Here is a 27489-nt window from a genome sequence, read left to right on the forward strand (position 1 = left end):
GATGCAACGATTATCGCTCAAACGATTGCTGTTTAGCGATTTTTGAGAGATCATCACTCCGTGTATATTGGCCTTAACACAGGAGCAAGTGCAGAGCCTTAAAATTAAAATTAACAAATAACCGGGCCCAGATGGAATGCACCTAAGGGTTCTAAGGGAACTAAGTGACGGGATAGACAAGCTGCTATTTCTTATATATAGGGACTCTTTTGAGACCAGGGCAGTACCACTGCATTGGCGAATTGCCAATGTGGCTCCAATATACAAAAGGAGGTCAAGAAGAGAGCCTGGTAACTGCAGGCCAGTAAGTCTTACTTGAATAATTGGAAAAATATTTGAGGGGTTTCTGAGAGATGTCATCCTGGAATACTGGAGCAATCAATGCCAGTTAGCTGCTGCAAAGGCAAATAAAGTCTTCGGATGCATTTAAAGAGGTATAGGGGCGAGGGACTAGAACATTATTCTTCCACTATATAAGGCACTTGTGAGGCCCCACATGGAATACTGTGTACAGTTCTGGACACTTGTGCTCAGGAAAGATGTTACAGTGCTGGAGGGGGTTCAAAGAAGGGCAACTAAACTAATAAATGGAATGGAAAGACTGAAATACCCAGAGAGGCTATCAAAATTCGGATTATGCACACTGCAAAAAGGTGACAATACAATATTGCAAATGCTAACAAAATGCCACATTTATGCCACATGTATACAGGTCATAGTGTCACTTGCACAGTATCCTATCAAAAGTCATTGGACACCTAATAAGAATCAAGAGTCGCATTTATCTACATATATTAATACTTAGTGGGGCTCCTTTGGACCTAATGACATTGAATACTCTCCATGGCATACTTTATACTAACATCTAATACTCTTCAGCTGGTATTTCCTCCCATTCATCCTGCAAACATCTGGCACATTCTCTCAGAGTAGACAGACAGTGTTCATATTTTCTCACCTGACTTTCCAGTTCGTCCCCAAGATGTTCAGTAGGGTTCAGGTCGGGACTGCAGCCAGTCCAATCGTGGAACATCCATATCCTCAAGCCAATGTAAACCAGCATTGCATTTGTGACAAGTCGTGTTGTCTTCTTGAAATTATTGCTGACTAGAGATGAGCGAGTATACTCACTAAGGCACATTACTCGAGCGAGTAGTGCCTTAGCCGAGTTTCTCCCCACTCGTCTCTAAAGATTCGGGGAGCGGTGGGGGAGAGCGGGGAGGAACAGAGGGGAGATCTCTCTCTCCCTCTCCCCCCCCCCCCCCCCCGCTCCTCGCCGCAACTCACCTGTCACCCACGCCGGCCCCCAAATCTTTAGAGAGGAGCGGGGAGATACTCGGCTAAGGCACTACTCGCTCATCTCTATTGCTGACCATTCCCAGTATATTGTCACATTGTCGGCAGCACATTAGTGTGGAGAATGTCGGGGTTTACCTCCGTGTTCATGGTTCTTGTCACTACAAACAAAAGACCAAGACCATGCCATGTACTTGTTAAAAATTTGAACAATGGTGTTACACAGACATAAACGCATTTACATGTTAGGCGTTGTGCATATGCGTGTTTTACTGTACATCTTTGTCGATGAACTGGAACGTCGAGTCAGCAAATATGAACAATGTCCATTTACTTTGAGAGAACTTACCAGATGTTTGCAGGATGAATGGAGGGAAATACTAGTGTATGAGACAATAGTAGAAAGTATGCCACGGAGAGCATCTGATGTCATTAGGGCCAGAGGGGCCTCACTAAGAACTAATATATGTTAATAAGTACTACTTTTGATTCTTCTTAGGTCTCATGTCCACAAACATATCGGTAGAGCGCTTCTCTTCTCCCCGCAGCACTTTACCAATGTTTGTAAACGCTGACTCTGACGGCAGAAACCGCGTATGGCTGCGAGTATCACACGCAGACGATCATGTGCAGGGTGACACTTTTCTTTAACTTAACCACTCTGTTTCATAACAAGGTTGCGTATGAAAACGCCACCCATACACAATGTATTGCGTATGGATAGTGTTTGCATACGCTGCCTATGCAAATGTATAGGGCTCACGTGTGTGCTACGCAGAGATATAGAGCATGCCGCAATCTATTTCTTGTTCATATCGATATGCAGTGTCTACATATGTATGTATCAATGAAAGTCCGTTGACTTTCATGGACTCCATTTACCGCGTATTACGCGGCTGTGCAATTAACGTGTAATATGTGGTGAAAACACGGTTGTAGACGAGAGCCCCCACGTGTCCAATTACTTTTGGTAGGATAGTGTACAAGTGAAAACAGATGCTGTTCTATAAGCTGTGTACATGAGACATAAATGTGGCATTTTGTTAGCATTTGCACTATTGTAATAATAATAATCTTTATTTGTTTAGCGCCAACATATTCCGCAGCGCTTACATAGACAGGGGGATACAGAAAGACAAAAAATACAAAAATTACTGAACCACGGTTACAATAGTAATCAGTTGATGGCAACAATAGGGGTGAGGGTCCTGCTCCAACGAGCTTACATACTACAAGTAATGGGGGGATACAGTAGGTAAAGGGGCTGGAGATGTGCACGGTATGGTGGGGTGGAGAGTGAGGGGTGCTATACACATAGACAAAGGTCAGGCGTTCAGCCGTGTGATGGCAGGATCGGTATGACTGCAGGGGCAGTTGATGGTGGCTAGCAGGGATTGCAGTCAGTAGGTCAGGGAGCATGTTATCAGGTGGAGTACAGAGGGGTTTGTTTAGGGAATGCGGTATGCCTCCCCGAAGAGGTGCCTTTTTAATGCACGCCTGAAGTTTTGTGTGTCGGGGATTGTCCAGGTTGCCTTTGGTAGTGCGTTCCAGAGGACTGGTGTGGCTCTGGAGAAGTCTTGGAGGCGGAAATGAGAAGTTCGAATTAAAGGGGCGCTCAGTCTGGTTTTGTTAGCAGAGCGGAGAGCCCTGGCTGGGTGATGGATTGAGATGAGGGAGGCAATATAGGGGGGCGCTGCACTGTGGAGGGCTTTGTGGATGAAGGTGGCGAGTTTAAATTGAATTTTGTATTTAACGGGCAGCCAGTGCAGTGACTGGCACAGGGCAGAGGCGTCCGAGTAGCGGCCGGACAGGAAGATGAGCCTGGCTGCCGCATTCAGGAGGGATTGGAGAAGGGAGAGTCTGGTGCAGGGGAGGCAGATCAGCAACGAGTTGCAATAATCGAGCCGAGAGTAGATGAGGGCAACAGTAATCGTTTTTAACGTGTGCACAGTGAGATAAGAGCGGATTCTTGTGATGTTCTTGAGGTGCAGCTGACATGTTCGGGCCAGAGATTGGATGTAGGGGGTATTGTATTGTCACCATGAACAGGTGAGCCATATTAGTAAATGGGAATTCACAGATTTCAAGTTTTTACTTTGCCATTATGAGGTCATTTTAGAAACTGCTATTTTTTGTCAGTCATCTTAAACCGGCTTCACGCGGGCGTAAGTGCATTTTCGCAACGGGCGTTATGTATTTGGGAATGCATGTGTGTGTTTAACTGTACTTTCTGCATGCAAATGTGCACTATTTGCGCTTGCAAAAGAACACACCATTATACTTTCATTCATAGAAATGTAATTAGTTCAATATGTGTTCCTTCCCTGCACAAATATACAGGAAAATAGAGAATACGTTCATATAAACGAACCCATTGAAATCAATGGGTTCTACAGCCTGCGTTTCGCGCATGCAAATTTAGCGTGCATAATATACTGCATATATAGATTGTGTAAATCTGACCATTGTCCATCTTCCCAGGGATGTATATGCATACGTATTTGTGCGTGCAATACTCAGTGAATAGAACCCACTGATTTCATTTGATTCGTTCACATGCGCATTTTTTGCATGTACATTTTTGCCGCACAACAAAAGAACCTGCTCTATCTTTCTGAGTATTTCGTACCAAAGGTCCCCATAGAAGTCAATGCAGGGTGAAACACTGCGCTGTAGAAAGAACACATCTGGAACTAATTAGCTATTTCTATTGATGCGCTTGTTTGCTGCGTGCAAATGAACATGCCTTGCTGGCAGAAAAAAAAGTGGAGTTAAAATACATGAAAATGTACGCAAAAAATCCTTGTTCGTAGCACCAAAAAATGTTGCACTAAGGCAAGAACAGTTGCGCATATGTCCATGTGAAGCCAAAAAAAAAATGAAAAAGTTTTTTAATGCAAATATTTTTATTTCTGATTGCCAAGATCATGTACGAATAGCAGCATCCAGATACTTCCAGACTCCTCTGAATAGACCCAACTGAATGTTCTACAAAGTGTGGATTTGCTTTAACTAAATCCTCTAAGCATTAACACTCTTCACACCATTTGGTCTTGAACTGATCCTATAGCGAGGTGTACACACACCAATGACAATAAAGAAGCCATCTGGCAAAGTTAACTCTCCACAAACAATGCCAGGCAGAAGTGAAAAGAATGGCAATGATTTCCACAAACACGTGAAATACTATAAAAGCGTTGCATTTAGCAGCTTCCTGCCTGGGCGAGTAAACAAACATTATATGCTTTTCAGTGGAAGAGATTGCAACAATGTATCAACTTTCAGTGATTTATGTGCTGGCGAAAAATGCAGCGTAGATTATCGAGCAACAATCGGGGGTATCCAGACATTTTTCCCTGGCCCTATACTGTCAGGGTGATGTACTGAAAGTCTTTATTTTATTCGAGCTGGGCCTCTCGCTAGTGCATTCTCCTCCTAGGCTGTTCTCATGCCTTTCTCATCACCTGCTGGGGCCTTGATCATGGACAGAGTAGACGAGCAGCAGGGGACAATTAGAGAGGAGTTCAGACTTTGATCATTTGACCATATGTGAATACAACAGCTGACCACATGTTTGAAAAGACAACTCGCTTGAAAGTATTTAGAGGGGTAACAAAAGAAAGCATAGATACTGAAATCTACATTTTAATTATCTGGCATAATGCACCATACACACAATTTTTACACATTTTAAGAAAAATGTAACACTGTGAAATGTATTAAATGTGTTCATTGTTTCGCCGATTCAACATCATCTTTGTTTTTTTGTTGGATCAGAGGCAAAGCCATATACAGTATTACCATTTTCAATCCACTGCACGGCTTAGTGGCAACTAATGTCTGGTTGTCTGCAGAGTCAGATGTTACAATAAATATGTTATTAAATAATTCATTGATTATATATATATAGATATTCTGTTTATGTAACATTTAGATGGAAGAATAGATATATAGATGTATGTATGTATGTGTGGGTATATATATATATTAAAGTCTATATCAAGTATTTTATATATATATATATATATATATATGTGTGTGTGTGTGTAAATAAATATGTGTATGTATATATATATATATATATATATATATATATATGTGTGTGTGTGTGTATAAATAAATATGTGTATGTATATATATATATATATATATATATGTATATATATATATGTGTGTGTGTGTGTGTGTAAATAAATATGTGTATATATATATATATATATATATATATAAAATGTGTGTGTGTGTATATATATATATATATATATATGTGTATGTGTGTGTGTATATATATATATATATATATATATATATATATATAATGTGTGTGCGTTGCGATTTCAATTAATGGGAGCATGATTGTGTTTTTTGTGCACACAAATGCCCACGATTTGGGTATGCAAAAAGTACAGTTAAACAAGCACATGTGCTCTCAAAAATGCAATCCCCGTGCCGTAGATGCACTAAAGAACATGTGAAGCCAGTCTTAGGACTCTCTCACACATGCGCTTTTTACTGCGATTATGGGGCCGCACAGACTTTCTAGCCCCGCCATTTTTAAGCGCTGTCTGCTCTGTTTTGCCACTTTAGCGCACCTCCACAACCATCACAATGATGAGGTGCACTAAAACCCACTGTCGGTGGCAGGAACCTGCGTCCGAAAACAAAAGTAAAATCGCTGTAAAACACTGCGATCTAAATCACTGTGTTTTGCGAAGCGCATGCGTGAGAGCGGCCTGAAGGTTGCTTCTAAATGTACTGAAATATTCCACAAGAAACTGCGGCATATTCTGCTGTGTGAAAAATATCCGCATGCTTGACATAGATCTAAAAATGGGTTACTTCTGCTGGCAAGATATCTAAATTCGCATTAGGGTGGCTTCCAAAGAGCGTATATGCAAATATGCTTGCCTCAGCACAATGTATCTGCACGGTGAACAAGGTTGATTTATCAGCATATTGGCGCATAGTACTGTACTTTTTGTGTACGCAGGCCTGTTCACATGGACATCAACGCCCCCATCCTGATTTAAACAGATATTTAGCCTAATGAGGTCCAGATGTGTTCTTCTCATAATGGAATTGCGCAGCGTAATGGGCACGTTCTTGCATTTTGCATACGCCTTTGTGCATTTCCATAGACGTCAGCGGTTGCCTTGGAAAATACAGCAGGGCCTTTTTCTTTGCACGTACGCCAAAGAAGGAAATGAGAAATAATTCATTGAAATTAATGGGTTCTATTCTCTGTGTTTTGCACACGCAATTTTTGCATGTGCTAATATGTGCCAAAAAAGCGGGTGTCTTTAAAGGAGCCATAAGGCGTATTTGCGCACGGTAATACGCCTGTGCAATCTGCAGACAATAGAACCCATTGATTTCAATAGCTTTTTCTCATGTTTTTCATTTTTGTGCACGCATTTCTGTTGGGCGAAACAATACATGACATGTTCTGTTTTTGGGCACATTTGCGCACTGAAGATCTCCGTAGGAATCTAGGGGGTGCACGAATGCAAATGAACTACACACGAACATGTGCATAATTACGCAGCCACCTGACAGAACGCTATAAAGTTTACAGCCCCTCTCCTCTGAGCAGTTTGCAATGGGTGTGGGCGGGACAGGGCGGAGCAGAACTAAGCTCCGGACCCTCCCTGCCCCTTTTCCATAGCCAGCAATGAGAGTGGGCGGGCCAGAGTTGAGATTATCTCCACCCCTGCCACGCCCTCTCTCATTGCAAATGCCGGAGTGGAGGAGAGAGGCAGAGAGCCAATGAGCCAATGAGCGGGAGGGAAGGGAGGAACTACTTAGATGGAAGCGTATATCGGCCGGCCATGAAAATGCTGACCGATATACGCTTGCGTAGATAAGCCCTATGGTTGCTTTCACAAAGGTGGAATTATTCTGTCAGGACGCAGCAGAACTTGTGGTCCTGTGCAAAATTCTGCATCAAAATTTACACTGTTTGGCTTCTTTTCCACAAGCGTATATTGGCCGCTGTTTTTATGGCTGGCCGATATACGCTACCATCTGTGGTGTTAAAGCTCCTGAATGGGTGCACAAATCTAACGTTTGTGTGCCTATTCACATGGCATGGGCTCCGGCGCATATACGCCGAAGCTACTATGCTGTTGCCCCTTTCCCCTCCCCCTTGCAGACTCGCCTCTTCTCTCCTCCAAGCTGCTAAACTCCCTCCCACCTCCGACCACTGTCATGGGCTCCCATAGAACATATTTTGGCCAAAAAGATAGTTCCAGGACTATCTTTTGGGCCCGACATTAAAACGCTCGGTGCAATATTGGCCGGCCGGGCACCTTTACGTCATGAGATTACAGCCATGGGATCTGATGCGTTGGAATCCAATGCATCAGATCACAAAATATATCAGCTCATTGGGAAAAAAGCCTTAAACAGACGAACGTGTTTGAAACTCATGCCTGCAAAATGTGTGGGTTTGTACTCATGAGTGTGTTTCTCGCGCACCATTACTGCGCAAGAAAAGATTAGACCTGCCCTATCTTTCTGCATTTTACGCAGAAAGCTGCCATAGATGTCTATGGCAGATTAAAAAGGGAAGGGGAAGGGTGCAACACTGCGGGCAACTCTTGTTCATGCACGAATAAGCTACGTTGTGGCAAGCGTATTTGCGCATACGCTCATCTGTCAAAGCCATAAACCTACAAATTTTGATACAGCTTTGAAAATGGCTTAAAGGGGTTGTCCCGCGAAACAAAGTTGGGGAATACACTTCTGTATGGCCATATTAATGCACTTTGTAATGTACATCGTGCATTAATTATGAGCCATACAGAAGTTATTCACTTACCTGTTCCGTTGCTGGCGTCCCTGTCTCCATGGTGCCGTCTAATTTTCAGCGTCTAATCGCCCGATTAGACGCGCTTGCGCAGTCCGGTCTTCTCCATGTTGAATGGGGCCGCTCGTGCTGGAGAGCTGCTCCTCATAGCTCCGCCCCGTCACGTGTGCCGATTCCAGCCAATCAGGAGGCTGGAATCGGCAATGGACCGCACAGAAGACCTGCGGTCCACCGAGGGTGAAGATCCCGGCGGCCATCTTCGCAAGGTAAGTATGAAGTCACCGGAGCGCGGGGATTCAGGTAAGCACTATCCGGTTTTTTTTTTCAAACCCCTGCATCGGGTTTGTCTCGCGCCGAACGGGGGAATAATTGAAAAAAAAAAAACCTGTTTCGGCGCGGGACAACCCCTTTAAATCTGCCTTCAGTTCCACATCTAAATCCATATTGAGCCATGTGGATTTGGATCAGGACTTTTGCAGACGCAAAATTTGCTGCATCCTGGCAGAATAATTCGATTTGTGTGAAAGAAATCTTACGGATGTGTCTGAGCAAAACTCTGATGTCTGTGACTGCAGCTGCGCAATGTCATACAATGCTGCAACTTGGGTTCAGGATCACAGCGGGTTCCGGCTATGAGCCCGGCTGGTGACATTGGGTACGACGCATAATTGTATTGCGTATGACCACGGAGGCACGCAGATGGTCCTGTGCAGTACAGTTTTTTTTGTTTGTATTTCCTGTGTTGTCGCTTAGCGATGATACGGGTATCCGTAGCCCGTACACAATGGAATTGCGAATGGGCTGTGGGTATATCCGCGAGCATAGAGCACAATGGGCTCTATGGTCGTATATTCTGCTTGCAGAATACGCAATTCATACTCACAAGTGTGAAGGAAAATTCTAAACTACAGATGGTCTCCGACTTGCGAACAGGTTCCGTTCCAGGAGCCTGTTTGCAAGTTGATTTCTTCGCAAGTCGAACAAATGGTAGTATGGAGCGGGATCGCGGGTGGATCCCGCTCCATACAACGTCGGGTGCAGGCTGTTCTTACAGTGGGCACCCGGCGGCAGCAGTTCCGATGAGCCACGCCGCTTGTCTGAACTGTTAACACTTTAAATACCACTCTGATAGTGGTATTTAAAGTGTTAACAGTTCTGACGTTCAGGGGGCCGGTACAGCGTCCCATGATGAGATCGCGGGACGCTGTGTGGTTGCTAGGCAGCCAGGGACCTCCTGAAAGGCCCCAGGGCTGCCTATGCTGAGGGCCCATCAAGCGCACGGCTTGATAGGCGCTCTGCATAGACAGCCCTAGGGCCTTTCAGAAGGCCCCCAGCTGCCTAGCAACCACGATCTGACCGGACAGGCTTCTATCAGGCTTGATAGCAGCCTGCCCGGTCCCTGCACAGTATGATGTAATGCCATAGCATGACATCATACTGTGCAGGACAGATAGTTCGTATCTAGCGAAATTCGTAACTTGAATGTTCGCAAGTAGGGGACTATCTGTACATGCCTTTAAATGCCCGCGTATCACAGAGGATCGTCTGCACGGACCGCGATCGCAGAATCCGCAATTCAAATCCAGTCGTATGAGACCGACCGAAGGCTGCTCTCCTTAGTTCAGGGTTTTAGTCTCTCAATTTTGGAGGAGAGAAACTGAAAAAAAAAAAACGAACCATTTTTTTTCCTTATTGATTTCAATGGGGTTTAAAAAAAAAAGAAAGGACCTACTCTATCCTTCTGTGCATTTGCGCAGTAAATGCACGCAAAAAATGCGACGGGATGAGCAAGATACTGAACAAACCTACCAGGAAAAGCACAAACCGAGAACTCATTAGGCTAAATACCTGTTTAAATCCGGACAGGAAGGAATTCATGTGCGCATATGAGCAGGCCCTGTGTGCACAATCTTGTTCGCTAAGCAAATACATCGCACTGAGGCAAGTATATTTGCGCATATCCTCATCTGAAGCCGAAAGTTAGAATGCAAGAAACCCTCTTATAACCTACAAATATTCCTAAGATTACATGTAGTAACTTTTTGCATATGCTGCAGAATGAACCTCACTCAGATCATGGAAAAGAGTTTTCAAAGAAATTGCTGTACGAAATCTCCTATTTGTAAACATACCCTAATACGGACCCTAAAATGCCCACAAGGCCCCTCACAGCGCATGTAAGAGTTGAAAATTACCTGCGTATTAAGAATTCGTCAATATGGTCTTATTATATGACAAGCAGGCAAATAGAATGATACAGAAAATGGAACATTCCACTTGACGTGTATTGTGTTTTTGGACCTTTTGATGTTATTGTTGCGGCTTTCAGTCCAAGCTCTTGAACACTTTTTACTTTGGTAAATAGACCCTTTGGTATTTTGATACACCATAGATGATAGATAGTCTAATGCTGCCCAGCAGCTACACTTTCACGCCAATTAGCATACTAATGAGGGAGATATTTACACTCCAGCAAAAAAGCATGATGGTAAAATTACTGTAATTGTTTTGGCAACAACTTGTTTAAAGGAGATATTTGGATGGGCAAATGTTTCTTTTGTGTTGTTAGGTTGCAAACATTCTTCCTCTTTGTGAATCAACAACACTAATTCCTATCACTTTCCTTTGGTTTTCATGAAATAAGCCCAGGATCTGCTATTTTATTTCAGAGATTTCAGATTCTTCCTTGTCTAGATAAAGTCTAAACTGAGAACCATGAAAAAGTGATACATATCATACAGTTGCATTATTATGCTTCGTGGGGTTCTCAAGTGGTTCCATTTAAAAAAAGAAGACTTTCACAGACCATAAAAAAAATTCAAAAAGTTCAACTTCACTGGACACAATTAGAGATACAGTAGAATGTAAGGTTTTTGATTTCCATAACTTTAAGAAGCACAACATGCTTATTGGTTCATTCTACTCACTCACTCACTCACTCTAAGGCTACCTTCATACGGGTGAGTGCGATATAACGGGCCGAGCAACCTGGCCCAATACTACGCTTGTTTTTCCTGTGGATGCAAAAATGCCTCGCATCAGTTCTATGAGATTCTCATCTTTCTGATTGTTTCACGCACCACATCATATCGCACTTGTGTGCACAACGCACAACATGCAATGTATTTGACTGTCAACAATGGGCGATGAAACCAAGGGACATGAAAAAATAGAACGTTGCGATTTTTAAAATCGTTCAGGTGTATGACTCCATTCAAAAGAATGGAGGTTATATTTGCGTCTCGCAACGCACAAAACTCGCACAAGATTCACGCTCGTGTGAATGTAGCCTGACAGTAGGACAGCTTTTTGACTTTGAACCCACGGTCTCTTACTATGTTAACTCTCACACTGTCTAAAAGAAGTCACCCTGAGGGTGACTAAGGTCTGCTACTGACCGAAACACATCCCTTTAAACTCAATGCTGTGCACATTTTTCTCAATAAAGGCTTAGTTCATTTACATCATCGATGGCTAACTTCTTTTGGACTTACTTTCTGTGATTATCGTGAAGGACTACACGATTTGCCTCGAGAGATGGTGATCCAGCCGTATCATTGAAGCGGGGTAGAGAAGAAGGGAGCGGTAAGCACATACATTTTTTTCTACTTTCTTTCTCCCACTGTCTACTTTACCCAGTACTTTCCAGTTCAGGAGTAGTGTTGAGCAAACTGAACCAGTAGAACCCTGTTTCAGGTCAAACTTTGATAAAAGTTTGGTTTGGTACAAACCCAATTTAGCTTTTAGTAAAATTGTATCCAAAACAAAGTTATGCATGTTCAGTCCTCTCAATACTAGGGTTCTACTGTTTTTGTTCCCTCAACATTTTACCTGAACTTGGCATCTAACACTGTCTAAGAACATAAAAGCCCCGTATAAGACTCTTAGAGTGTTGTATGGGTCTTTTATAGCTCTCAGATAGTACTGTACACCTTTTTTAGTGAACTTTCACTTCAGTTCAGACTAATTTGGACCAAATCAAACTTTTTTGCAAAGGATTGGCACACTGAACTTGTAAGACGTTCTACGCAAATACACAGAGCATTGGAAACAAACAAGGAGAATTAGAGCTCCTAACAGAGGAACAGAAATGTGGTCATAGCATCATGGAAACATGGTGGGATGATACATTTAGCTAGAGTACAAGACTTGAAGGCTACAACTTATGTATAAGAAACAGACTTAAGACCCATTTAGACACAATGATTATTGCTCAAGATTCACTCAAAAGCCATGATTTGAGCAATAATCATTGTGTGTAAATGCTCCCATCTTTCAATCTTCAGCTGAACGATGATTTTTAGGTGAGCATAAAATCCACCGTTCAGCCAAAGAGAAGATAACACAGACCGCATGCTGTGTTTGCTGTTCATGGTACTGTATTCTCCACAGGAGCGATGGTTACATTGTATTCAGCTTGCAGCCCCACAGAAGAACAAAGCAGCAAATGCAGAGAACAGGCCACCTGGTCCAGGAGGCTCATTTACATGCAAAATAATAGTTCCGTAGAAACTGTTTTGGTAAGAATACTAGAGAGCAAAAGAAAGTACATGATTGTAGGCATTTACTATAGGCCACCTGGACAAGTAAAAGATATGGATGAACTCTTTCTACTTCAAATGGCTATGTTCTTATAAAAGTACGACATAGTGATCATGGGAGATTTTAACTATCCAGACATTTGTTGAGGATCTCTCTCAGGTAAAAGTAATGGGTCCAACAAATTCTTATCCGCTCTTGCTGACATTATCTTCCAAAATATAGAAGATAAAATAAGGGGATCTGCTATCTTGGACCTAATTCTTACCAACAGAGAGGAAATGATTAAGGGAGCAAGGGTAGCTGAGACCTTAGGAGGCAGCAATCATGCTATCATTGAATTTTGGATTACAAGGGGAGCAAGACTTGAGAAAAGAGAGGATTTCAGAAAGGCAGATTTTAATGGACTCAGGAAGAGGCAGGAATTAATATTCTTAAGGAAAGAAATATCCAAGAAGGAAACTACAACCCTGTGAGCCTGACATCTATATGGGAAAGATCTTTGAACAAATTATTAAACAGCATGTATGCAAGTACTTGGATAAGAATGGAATAATTAACCGGAGCCAGCATGAGTTTGTAATAAACAAATTATCATACCAGACTATTCTAATTTCCTTCTATCACAGAATCACCAACTGGATTGATCAGGGAAATGCGGTAGATATAGCATATCTTGACTTTAGTAAAGCATTTGACAAAGTATCACATATCATCCTTATTGAAAAAAATGACCAAATATGGGATTAACAAGGCAAATGTTAGGTGGATTCACAACTGGCTACACATTCAATTGGAAAAAATGTCTCAAGTGGGGTAGCAGAAGGCATTGTCCTAGGCCCAGTGTTGTTCATCATTTTTAAAAATGACCTGGAGAAGGGAATTGAGGGGAAACTGATCACATTTACAGGTGACACAAAGATGGGAAGGATAGCTAACACCAGAGAAGAGAAAGAGAGGATTCAAAAAAATCCTGACAAGCTTGAACAGTGGGCAGCAACTAACAGAATGGTATTTAACAGGGAGACATGCAAAGTCCTACATCTGCGCTTAAAACAAAAAAGGGAAATACAGAATGGGAGAAATTGGGCTTAGCAGCACATGTGAAAAAGACTTGTATATACTAATAGATCACAAACTGAACATGAGTCAACTGTGTGATGCAGCAGCAAAATAGGAAACAAAATTCTGTGATATATTAAGAGAAGCATAGTCTAGAGTCTAGATCATGTGAGGTAATAATCCCCCTCCACTCTTAATTGATCAGACCTCATCTGGAATAGTGTGTCCAGTTCTGGACACCCCAATTTTAAAAAAATACATTGACAAACTGGGCCAAATTGAAAGAAGAGCTACTGGGATGGTGAGCAGTCTGCAAACTCTGTTCTATGACGAGCAGTAAAAGATGTAGGAATATTTAGCTTGCAAAAAAAGTCTGAGAGGAGATTTAATAACTGTCTACAAATATCTGAAGGGCTGTCAGAGTCCAGAAGGATGAGCTCTATTCTCATTTGCACAAAAAAAAGACTAGGGCCAATGGGATGAAACTGAATGGGAGGAAACACAGATTAGATGCCAGAAAAAACTTTCTGACAGTGAGGATGATCAATGAGTGGAACAGGTTACCACGGGAGGTGGTGAGTTCTCCTTCAATGGAAGTCTTCAAACAGAGGCTGGACAAATATTTGTCTGAGATGATTTAGTGAATCCTGCATTAAGCAGGCAGTTGGACCTGATGACCCTGGGGATCCCTTACAACTCTACCATTTTATGATTCTAAGCTTGCTCATTCCTATTCATAAGTACTACTGGGCCACATTTCAGGCATGCAGGGCAACCAGGCCTCACTATAGCTCCCATTCTTACCCAATGTGACAAGTTCCTTCTTAGTCCCACAACAGAACCTATCTACAGTCTCTCCTGAGTTTGCTCACCCCACCATTGGTTTTCTCATTAGGCTGGTTATCTCCACAGCTCCCAAAGACTCTCCAGAGCTAGCTACTTGTGATGATAATACATTTCAGCCATCACTGTTTCAGCAGTAGCTCACATAGGACACTAGCAGGTTGACCTTTCCTCCTGCCCACCATCCACTCATGCTTCAGGCCTTGCTTGGTAAAGCAGTCATATCATTATCCACTCAAAGATTCATTCTTGGTTGTAAACTCCTCGTGAATCCATGACTGCCTATTCACCACCTCCTCAGACAAGGCTTTCCCTGCCTCTTTGCAGAAGGAAAAGCCTGTTCCCATTGGAGGCCAGGTCTTGGTCTAACTTTTGCAAAGATCTTTGAACTCAAGTTTAGTACATCATGTGGTTCTCCCACACTTTTCACATTGATGTCAAACCTGCTCCTTATATGGAATCTCACTGTCCTCACCTAACAGTATGGTGGCACAGGTCATCAGCAGCGTCGAGTGAACTGAATCAGTTGAACCCTGTTACGGGTTGAACTTTGCTAAATGTTCAGTTTTGCATGAACCTGAATCGAGCTTTTAGCAAAGGCTCTACCAGAAACAGGGTTCTACTGTTTTTTTTTAATTCAACACTAGTCCTGAACACTGGTGTATAAGCCTGGGGTCATACGGGACGTATTCCAGGTGGAAATCTTGCGGTTTTGCCGCAGCGAAAAAAACTCAGATTTCTGCCAAGAAAGCACTGATTCAAAACCCGTGGCACTTTGCTGCATGTTTTGGAGTGGCTTGGCCGCATGCTTTTCCGTTATGGCCAGTGCTCCCATAGAGAGGAGAGTGACCACAATGGAAAAAAAAAATAGACATGCTGCGGCCGGGGATCCCGCACTGCAGTGTTGGCTTCTGGCGGCTTTGCCGCGACGGATTGGCTGTCCCGTGTGGACAAGATTTTTGAAAAATCTCATCCACATGGCTGGCTAAACCCGGGGTTAGCGGCCGCAGGCGGATTCGCCACAGTGTATTTCCGCGGCAAATCCACCCTGTGTGAACCCAGCCTAACACTGTCTAAGAGTCATAAAAGCCCTGCATAATACTCTCATATGGCTTTTATGTGTCTTAGACAGTGTTATACACTAGTTTTAGCGGTTTTGGTGAAGTTCCAGTTCTGTTCAAATTAATTAGGATAGAACCAAACCTTTTTCCAAAAGTTTGTTGAACCAGTCCAACTGAGCTTTTCAAAAATTCACTCATTACTACGCATTAGTATCATCACTACCACCAGGATTTTCCTTGGCCTAGCAGGTCCTCTATACCTCCCCTGTTACTGTTCCCAAGAAGACTCTAAATTGCTATCCAGCTGATATTACATATTCAATGCTGCCGTAAAGTGTTCTATTATCTAGCTAACCAGAAAGGCAAAACGTTATTTTTTTCTATGTGCGACAAAAATAGGACAAGACCTATCTTCCTCTTTTTTTCTTTTCAAACTCGCGCAAAGTTTTGTGGTGCGTTTGCAAATGGGCGTTGCGTATTTGTGCGTGCATCAACATATTCTACTGTACTTTTTGCATGTACAAGTCAAGCACAGTTGTGCACACACAAAAAACATGCACTGGTGCTCCCAGCCATTGAAATGGCCAGTTAGTGTAAGGAGTTCAAATGCGCAGGAAAATAGATCGTGCTGTGTATTATTTGGTGACCAAATTGCGCACACCAAATACGTGCATGTAAATTAACCCATTAAAATCAGTGGGCTCTTTTTTCTGTGTATTGTGCTTGCAAATTTTTCATGTGTATCTGGCCTTAAAGGGATTGTCCAGTTGCAAATTATTTTTGGGTCTGTCTGTAGGAGTCCAATGCCCAGGACTACTGCCAATCAGCTATTTTCTGGATGAGTGTGCTTGCACACTGAGCTAATTTCTACAGGAAGTAGATAGCTCTGTTCTTTCAGCAGAGGCCAGACTTAGTATTACAGGCAAAATTCATATTCACTTCATTGGCAACTTGACATGCAATACCAAACCTGCGAACTGGAGTGAGAATGAAGCTGTCTGCTTCCTGCTTGTCTACTACTAATGGACTATCCTGCAGATAGGCCCATCAATAATTTGCAACTGGTCAACTGTTTTAAGCAATAGTACTCAATAAAATGCTCAAACCCAATATCCTTTATCAGTGTGAATATGGAAAATATATTTAATTACTCTTTCCTTCTAGACACCCCAAAATGTTCTTCCTATGTTTGTGTTTCTTCTTGTCAATAAGTATTTGTGCTTTATAAGATGATTATTATTATGAAGAAACCCAAACAAACAGAAGGAGAACTTACAAACCCCATGCAGATGTTGACCTTGGTCAGATTTGACCCTAGGACCTCAGCTCTGCAAGACAACACTGCTAACCACTAAATCACCGTGCTTCTTTTTCTTTCTTCCTTCTCCTCTTTCGAAGAGTTTTAGTGGGTTCGGCCAAGACAAACTGCATGAGGTTTGAGTTTGCACCATACCTGAACTTTTAGCAAAGTTCGACCTGAAACAGGAGTCAACTTTTTTGGTTCGCCCAACACTATTTTCAAGGAATTTCACAGCCATCAGTGAGGACTAACCTCCCGATTCAACAGTGAATCCTTGTTGCCTAGCTATGACTTTTGAGAAAGCTGTGCGATGAGCAGAAGTAGCTATTGTAAATGTCACCATGAGAGGCTTTTAGCATGTACCCGTTGTGCAACCGATCACTCTGATTTTTAAGGCAATACTATTAGAGATGAGTGAGAACGCTCGGTAAGGGCAGTTATTAGAGCGAGCCTCGCTCATCTCGAGTAACTGCCTTCTCCTCCGAGCGTGCTCGGGGGGTAGCAGGGGGGAGAGAAAGATCTCTCTCACTCTCCCCCCTACTCCCCTCCACTCTCTCCCGCCATCCCCTGCCTCCCACTGCCCCCCGAGCACCCTCGGAGGAGAAGGCAGTTACTCGAGATGAGTGAGGTTCGCTCGAATAACTGCCCTTACCGAGCGTACTTGCTAGAGATGAGCGAGCGTACTCGGTTCGGGTGTTTTTGGACTCGAGCACCACTTTTTCCGAGTAACTGACTACTCGGACGAAAAGATTCAAGGGGCGCCGGGGGGGGGCGGCGTTGTGGAGCGGGGGGTAGCAGTGGGGAACAGGGGGGAGCTCCCTCCCCCCCCACTCCCCTCTGCAACCCTCCGCGCACCCCCGGCACCCCCCCAAAGTAGTCAGTTACTCGGAAAAAGCGGTGCTCGAGTCCAAAAACACCCGAACCGAGTACGCTCGCTCATCTCTAAATACTATCAATCAAAATCAATAATCCCATAGGTAGATTAAAATAATCAGGAGGATAAAAGGTCCTTTATGAACTGGGAAGAAAAGGTTTTTACCATGATTAAATGAAATGTCAAAATAGCGCCGGTGTTTGTAGATTTTATAATTTTTTTAAATGTTTCCTCTGTTTCTCATTTCCAGATCTACTCCTAAGGAAATGGTGTGAAAACTCCTGATTTACTTCTGCAGCAGTTATTTTTGTAAGGGCTGAAGCTCAACTTATACGCTTGTAAAAGAGAAAAAAATATATATATTTAAGAGACTCGACTTATTTGAAAATGTGAAAAATGCCTTTGTAATAATTTGGCACTAAATGTTCAAAGCTAAATTATAGGTGAAACTCCAGTATCAAGTGTTATTAAGGTTAAGACACATGCTGTTATTGTTACTTACAAAGCTGGAGAGAGGTGTTTGACAGATTTAAACTGTAATAAACTCATGTACCTTGACCAAACAGCAACACTTTTAAAGGTAACTGTCAAATCGCTCAGCATGGAAGGGTTTCGGGATATTTTAGTGGATTTGTACAACTTTTCAGGAATTGAAATAAATAAGCGTATGTTTTATTATAAGCAAATCTATTATAGATTTACTCTATAATAAACATCCCTCTAAGACCAATCTGTTGCCCTCCTCATTGCACCGTGGGTGTCCATGAAAATTGGAAATGCAGCACAAATGACTGGGATAGCAGGGGGTTAAGTTGCTTCCCTGTGGTCATTTAATAGCAGGAACTTTATCAACACATAAATTAACCTTTCTTTTCAAGATTAGCTATCTAACACAAATGGCATGCATTTCAAGGAGAAAAACCGGTTTTCTTCCCCCAGCTTTCTAAATGCATAGGAGAGAGTCATCAGGATTCGAACAGGAGTTTGACCTAGCAACTCTACCCAGATACTACTGGACAGCAGCTGTCACAAAGCCCCATAAAGTCTGTGTCATCAAGCAGTGCGCATATTCCCTTCTTAAGCCCTCTGCATTGCATAATGAAGTCTGTCACAGAACAAGACAAATTGAAGACATTTACACTGTTGCAAAATAAATCCACGGTGTTAATTGATGACTTGTTTCATCCATATGCTTGTAGATCAAATAGAGGCCATGTTGATGATGGAAGTAGAGATCAGTAGTGCAAATGAAGAACATATCTGCATGCAATAACTCATATGTGTGAAGAAGGGGATTTTTTATTTTCCGAGCCCAATGAAGTGGAGAATTCTGCCTTATATGATTTACTGGAGTATAAGCCTAGTTTTTCAGAACACTTTTTTGTCCTGAAAAGCCCCCCTCGGCTTATACTCGAGTCAGGGAAGGCTTCAAAAAAAAGATCTATACTCACCTCACAGCCGGCGTCTGTGTCTCCGGCGGCGGTGCGGCAGGCTGCTTGAATTCTGTCATCCCTTGCCGTCCTCTTTGCTCGGCTCTGTTATTCCCCGCCGTCAGGGTTTTGTAAGTTAGAGCTGTGATTGGATCAAGCGTCAGCCAATCACAGCCGGTGCTCGATCATTCACAGCCAATCAAGTTGCTTTAGAATTCTCCCTGCTATCATCTCCCTGCTCGGCTTTCAAATCCCCTGCCGTCAGTGCTGTGTAAGCAAGCGCTGTGATTGGATCGAGCACCAGCTGTCATTGGCTGGCGCTCAATCCAATCACAGCGCTTAATTACACAGTACTGACAGAGCCGAGCAGAGAGGACAGTGGGGGGATGACAGCGGGGAGAATTCAAGAAGCTTGACGCACAGACACAGAGGCCGGCTGGGAGGTGAGTATGGAGGGATTTTCTTTACCTATTATATACTCGAGTATAGTTCGGCTTATACTCGAGTCAATAAGTTTTCCCAGTTTTTTTGTGGTGAAACTTATTGTCTCGGCTTATACTCGGGTCGGCTAATACTAGAGTATATACGGTATCTTATTAGAGTTTAAAGAGAGGTATTATTTTTGACTTGGGGGATAGACTCATAGACATTTCATGATAGCTTTTTATGAGTAAAGGTCCACTACACATTAGACAACAATTGTAGGAACCTGATGATTTTGGTGGGACTGTGCGGCTTTTAGATGTGAATGAAGATCTCCAGACTTTTTTTCCTGACAGATGATGTTTGGGAAAGAAGGATTGGACATGTTGAATTTCAACGCCCGATACTTTGGTCAAACCCCAGAGATAAGCCACTATGAGAGCTGTTTGGTAGCTACTTTCTCTATCCTTGGCAATTAAAATACATGAATGCTTGGGTGATCATGTGAAGGAGTCAAGAAAAATAGCTGTCGACTGAACAAGCGTCCACCCAACAGCTATTCAAAAAGTTGCATGGACACCTTACTATAAAGTTGTTTGGCCATTGATTATCACCCAAGTCCCCATTAACAAGTACAAGGTCATAACTGAAGGGTTTGGGGAAAGTATAAGCAAAGTCCACTTTTATAGAAAATTGATTGCTTTAATTTAAAGGTATTTACAACTTGTCAAAATTGTGAAAATATATACAATTAGATGGAATTTTGAACACTGATACATGCAGGGAACATTTGTAAAGCTGAAAACATGGCTGAAAGTTCTATAATAAAAAGAAAATGGTTTTATTTTTCCCTTAATCTTCATCTGGAACATTGTCCGATTGTGGCAAATTGTGATAGTAATTAGAGATGAGCGAGCACCCAAATGCTCGGGTCCGCGTTATTCGAGTCGAGCTTTTCGTAAAATTCGAGATCTCTACTCGAGTAACGCACCCCATTGACTACAATGGGAGACTCGAGCATTTTTGTATGTGGAACGCCGGGTCACAAGGTTTTTTTTTTCTTGGTTCCTCTCTCTCTCTCCCCCTTCCTGCCAGACCAAAAATTTTTGAATGACTCGCGCTGCGTCGCGGTGGGGAGGGGCCAAAACAGGCACATCGCAGCGGGGAGGAGCCAAAAACTGGGGCGGGGTCGAACACAATTTGATGCTCGTTCGAGTAACGAGCACTATCGAGTACGCTAATACTTGAACGAGCATCAAGCTCGGCAGAGTACGTTCGCTCAACTCTAATAGTAATCATGGATTTTCTGTGGCACAAATAATTTGATCTGAATTAAGTGTGTATAAGAAGGAGACCATCATTGTGCCAAGAAGAGGCCAGAGGTAAATGCTATGCAACACTTTTCACATTAAACAATTAATTAACATTTTATTGATTAGACTAGATACCATATACTATGTTTTATAGTTGTAAGCTCATGACTACTCTAACATGCCATCCTGTCATACATACAGGTATGTCTTACATGCTAATATGTAACATGGTATGAGTTAGCTTTAGCAGATAACTATAGTTAAAGCATTTAGTGTAAGCAACTTTTTTTTTCTTAATGAAGATGTCAACCATTCGGAAAATGGTTCATGGAAAATACAAGAACATTCCAGATATCTTCTGTTATATATGTGGTTACCCAAACAAAGGACAAATATATCAGAATTCGTTGAAAAAGTTTCCAAAACATATTTTGGAGTTAAATTGGGTGCCTAAGACAAACCCTGGGCACAACATTAAGTGTTCAGGACATGTGCAGAAAATTTCAGGCAGTGGACAAAATGTCAGAGAAAACACCTCAGCTTTGGTGTCAGTGGTGTGACGGGAACCTTAGAACCATGTCAACAAATTCCACTTCTGCATTATAAATTACACAGCTCATACCTCACATGACAAGATATTCCATTGACTACCCAAATCTCCCCTCAGCTGTAAAGGCCCATTTAGACACAACGATTATCGCTCAAAATTTGCTCAAAAGTAGAGATGAGCGAACGTACTCGTCCGAGCTTGATATTCGTGCGAATATTAGGGTGTTCGGGATGCTCGTTACTCGTAACGAGTACCACGCGGTGTTCCGGTTACTTTCAGTTTCCTCTCTGAGACGTTTGCGCGCTTTTCTGGCCAATTGAAAGACAGGGAAGGCATTACAACTTCCCCCTGTGACGTTCAAGCCCTATACCACCCCCCTGCAGTGAGTGGCTGGCGAGATCAGGTGTCACCCGAGTATATAAATCGGCCCCTCCCGCGGCTCGCCACACATGCCTTGTGACTTAGCTGAGGGAAAGTGCTGCTGCTGGTGCTGCTGTAGGGAGAGCGTTAGGAGTTAGTGTAGGCTTCAAGAACCCCAACGGCCCTTCTCAGGGCCACATCTACTAGTGTGCAGTACTGTGTTAGCACAGTAATTTTTATTTTTTTTTGTCCAAAATTGGATCTGCAGAGCATTGCGCCCTGCAATAGGGACAGAAGTGGTGGTTAGGCAGGGAGAGTGTTAGGAGTTAGTGTAGGCTTCAAGAACCCCAACGGTCCTTTCTAGGGCCACTTCTATCCGTGTGCAGTACTGTCCAGGCTGCTGTTAGCAGTGTTGCATATTTTTTTTTCTCTCAAAACCGGCTGTGCAGAGCATTGCACCCGGCATTAATACTACAGGGATAGAATTGTGTAGGCAGGGCCAGAAGACATTTATTATTCATTGAATATACGCAGTGGGTGCTTCCCTTTGCTAAAAAGGAAAAGAAATTATATTTGGCCTGCCTGTGTCAGTCCTAAGGTCTCCGTGTACGTGTGTGCTGCGTGTACAACGTACAAAAATCAGACGCAACCAGCTACGCTTTACTGCAGCCTAGCGCCATTGTCTTTCCTGACTGGCAAATACCTGCTCTGCTAGAGTTAATAACTCTGCTACACTATAGTTGTGTGACACTTTTTGAGGGCCACACCACAGATATTAAACTTCTTGTTCATTGAATATACGCAGTGGGGTCTTCCCTAAGCTAAGAAGGAAAAAAATTATATTTTGCCTGCCTGTGTCAGTCCTAAGGTCTCCGTGTACGTGTGTGCTGCGTGGACAACGTACAAAAATCAGACGCAACCAGCTACGGTTGAGTGCAGCCTTGCGCCAATTTCTTTCCTGCCTGGGAAATCAAATCACTGGTAATACAGCATGCTGAGGGGTAGGGGTAGGCCTAGAGGATGTGGACGCGGCCGAGGACGCGGAGGGCCAAGTGAGGGTGTGGGCACAGGCCGAGCCAGTGCGGTGGCCAGGGGTAGAGGCAGGGCCAGACCGAATAATCCACCAACTGTTTCCCAAAGCGCCCCCTCGCGCCATGCCACCCTGCACAGGTCAAGGTGCTCTACGGTGTGGCAGTTTTTCACAGAGACGCCTGACGACCGACGAACAGTGGTGTGCAACCTTTGTCACGCCAAGATCAGCTGGGGAGGCACCACCAACAGCATGCGCAGGCATATGATGGCCAAGCACCCCACAAGGTGGGACGATGCCCGTTCAACGCCTCCGGTTTGCACCACTGCCTCTCCCCCTGTGCCCCAACCTGCCACTGAGATCCAACCCCCCTCTGAGGACACAGGCACTACCGTCTCCTGGCCTGCACCCTCACCCTCACCTCCGCTGTCCTCGGCCCCATCCAGCAATGTCTCTCAGCGCAGCGTCCAGACGTCGCTAGTGCCACAGTTTGAGCGCAAGCGCAAGTACGCCGCCACGCACCCGCACGCTCAAGCGTTAAACGTGCACATTGCAAAATTGATCAGCCTACAGATGCTGCCGTATAGGCTTGTGGAAACGGAGGCTTTCAAAAGCATGATGGCGGCGGCGGCCCCGCGCTACTCGGTTCCCAATCGCCACTACTTTTCCCGATGTGCCGTCCCAGGCCTGCACGACCACGTCTCCCGCAACATTGTACGCGCCCTCACCAACGCGGTTACTGCCAAGGTCCACTTAACAACGGACACGTGGACAAGCACAGGCGGGCAGGGCCACTATATCTCCCTGACGGCACATTGGGTGAATTTAGTGGAGGCTGGGACAGAGTCAGAGCCTGGGACCGCTCACGTCCTACCCACCCCCAGAATTGCGGGCCACAGCTCGGTGGTTGTATCTGCGGCGGTGTATGCTTCCTCCACTAAAGCACCTTCCTCCTCCTCCTCCTCCAACGCAACCTCTGTCTCGCAATCAAGATGTGTCAGCAGCAGCAGCACGTCGCCAGCAGTCGGTGTCACGCGGCGTGGCAGTACAGCGGTGGGCAAGCGTCAGCAGGCCGTGCTGAAACTACTCAGCTTAGGAGAGAAGAGGCACACGGCCCACGAACTGCTGCAGGGTCTGACAGAGCAGACCGACCACTGGCTTGCGCCGCTGAGCCTCCAACCGGGCATGGTCGTGTGTGACAACGGCCGTAAGCTGGTGGCGGCTCTGCAGCTCGGCAGCCTCACGCACGTGCCATGCCTGGCCCATGTCTTTAATTTGGTGGTTCAGCGCTTTCTGAAAAGCTACCCCCACTTGTCATACCTGCTCGGAAAGGTGCGCCAGCTCTGCGCACATTTCCGCAAATCCCACAAGCACGCTGCCACCCTGCGGACACTGCAACATAGGTTTAATCTGCCAGTGCACCGACTGCTGTGCGACGTGCCCACACAGTGGAACTCTACGCTCCACATGTTGGCCAGACTCTATGAGCAGCGTAGAGCTATAGTGGAATACCAACTTCAACTTGCGCGGCGCAGTGGGAGTCAGCCTCCTCAATTATTTACAGAAGAGTGGCCCTGGTTGGCAGCCATCTGTCAGGTCCTTGGAACATTTGAGGAGTCTACCCAGGTGGTGAGCGGCGATGCTGCAATCATTAGCGTCACCATTCCTCTGCTATGCATCTTGAGAAGTTCCCTGCAAAGCATAAAGGCAGACGCTTTGCGCTCGGAAACAGAGCCGGGGGAAGACAGTATGTCGCTGGATAGTCAGAGCACCCGCCTGTCTATATCTCAGCGCGTTGAGGAGGAGGAGCATGAGGAGGATGAGGAGGAGGGGGAAGAGACAGCTTGGCCCACTGCTGAGGGTACAGATGCTGCTGGGCTGTCATCCTTTCAGCGTGTATGGCCTGAGGAGGAGGAAGAGGAGGAGGAGGAGGATCCTGAAAGTGATCTTCCTAGTGAGGACAGCCATGTGTTGCGTACAGGTACTCTGGCACACATGGCGGACTTCATGTTAGGATGCCTTTCTCGTGACCCTCGCGTTACACGCATTCTGGCCACTACAGATTACTGGGTGTACACATTGCTCGACCCACGGTATAAGGAGAACTTTTCCACTCTGATTCCCGAAGAGGAAAGGGGTTCGAGAGTGATGCTATACCACAGGGCGCTGGTGGACAAACTGATGTTAAACTTCCCATCCGACAGCGCTAGTGGCAGAAGGCGCAGTTCCGAGGGCAAGGTAGCAGGGGAGGCGCAGAGATCAGGCAGCATGTACAGCGCAGGCAGGGGAACATTCTCCAAGGCCTTTGCCAGCATTATGGCTCCCCAGCAAGACTGTGTCACCGCTCCCCAGTCAAGGCTGAGTCGGCGGGAGCACTGTAAAAGGATGGTGAGGGAGTACGTAGCCGATCGCACGATCGTCCTCCGTGACGCCTCTGCCCCCTACAACTACTGGGTGTCGAAGCTGGACACGTGGCCTGAACTCGCGCTGTATGCCCTGGAGGTGCTTGCTTGTCCTGCGGCTAGCGTCTTGTCAGAGAGTGTGTTTAGTGCGGCTGGGGGAATCATCACGGATAAGCGTACCCACCTGTCAACCGACAGTGCCGACAGGCTTACACTCATCAAGATGAACAAAGCCTGGATTTCCCCAGACTTCTCTTCTCCACCAGCGGACAGCAGCGATACGTAAGCAATACGTAGGCTGCACCCGCGGATGGAAGCTACGTTCTCTCTCACCATCCAAAACGGGGACATTTCTGCTTCATCAATCTGTGTCTAATATTCCTCCTCCTCCTCCTGCTCCTCCTCCTGAAACCTCACGTAATCACGCTGAACGGGCAATTTTTCTTAGGCCCACAAGGCTCACTCATATAATTTTTCAGAACAATTTTAATATGTTTCAATGCTCTTAAAAGCGTTGAAACTTTAACTTGAACCAATTTTTCGTTAAACTGGGCTGCCTCCAGGCCTAGTTACCACTTAAGCCACATTAACCAAAGCGATTAATGGGTTTCACCTGCCATCTTGGTTGGGCATGGCCAATTTTTACATGGAACGAAGACTGTGCTCCCGCTATACTGCTGCTTCGGAATTGTTACTGGGGCCTGTCTTGAGTGCTACTATTGCTGACATGGAACGAAGACTGCGCTCCCGCTATACTGCTGCTTCGGAATTGTTACTGGGGCCTGTCTTGAGTGCTACTATTGCTGACATGGAACGAAGACTGCGCTCCCGCTATACTGCTGCTTCGGAATTGTTACTGGGGCCTGTCTTGAGTGCTACTATTGCTGACATGGAACGAAGACTGCGCTCCCGCTATAATGCTGCTAGTGATATGTTAGTGGGGCCTGTCCTAATGCTACGGCTGAAATGTTACGAATTATGGGCTCTGCCTATACCGCTGCTAATGGTATGTCTCTGGGGTGTGGAAACAGAGGCTTCCCAAAGACATGATGGCGGCGAGGCCATTTCCCACCAACGCGGTTACTGTTAAGGTGCATATAACCACGGACACGTGGAGAGGACACGTAGTGCCTCAAAAACATCCCCCTCCTCCTCCAACAGGGAAAACATTCTTGGCAAATGCCTTTGCATTGGTTCGTCTGGTGGCAGTCCAAGAATTTCACCTTTACCGACACTACAAGAGAGCCCCCACACCATCCCCCCGCCACGGCCCACTTAATCCTGGCCACATTCCGAAAACCAACAAAATAAAACCGCGCTACTAGGTCCGCAGTCACCACCACATTACCACCAACGCAGTTATTGTTAAGGTACATATTACTAGTCTGACTGGGGCATGCAGACACCTTGACAGAATGAATAGTGTGTGGCACATAGGTTCCCCATTGCTATGCCCACGTGTGCAGCTCCTGATGGCGGTGGCACAGGATTCTATTTCTCATTGCTTCTGTACAGCATTGTGGGCTATCGCCCCGCCCCTTTTAAAGAGGGTCGCTGCCTAGCCGTGCCAACCCCTCTGCAGTGTGTGCCTGCGGTTCCTCCTCATGGCAGACGCACTTCTAAATAGACATGAGCGTGGTGTGGCATGAGGGCAGCTGAAGGCTGCGCAGGGACACTTTGGTGTGCGCTGTGGGGGGGGAGGAGGGGGCGGTTGGGCAGCATGTAACCCAGGAGAAGTGGCAGCGGAGTGTCATCCAGGCAGTGATTGTGCTTTGTTGTAGCTAGTGTGGTGCTTAGCAAAGGTATGCCATGCTAATGAGGGCTTTTCAGAAGTAAAAGTTTTTGGGAGGGGGGGGGGCCCACTCTTGCCGCTATTGTGGCTTAATAGTGGGACCTGTGAACTTGAGATGCAGCCCAACATGTAGCCCCTCGCCTGCCCTATCCGTTGCTGTGTCGTTCCCATCACTTTCTTGAATTGCCCAGATATTCACACATGAAAACCTTAGCGAGCATCGGCGAAATACAAAAATGCTCGGGTCGCCCATTGACTTCAATGGGGTTCGTTATTCGAAACGAACCCTCGAGCATCGCGAAAAGTTCGTTCCGAGTAACGAGCACCCGAGCATTTTGGTGCTCGCTCATCTCTAATGGTAATGTCCTTCATCCCCAGTGAGGGAATTTCATGTTCCGCCCCCTGA

Source organism: Eleutherodactylus coqui, chromosome 10 (genome assembly GCF_035609145.1).
Source record: "Eleutherodactylus coqui strain aEleCoq1 chromosome 10, aEleCoq1.hap1, whole genome shotgun sequence".
Taxonomy (NCBI): Eukaryota; Metazoa; Chordata; class Amphibia; order Anura; family Eleutherodactylidae; genus Eleutherodactylus; species Eleutherodactylus coqui.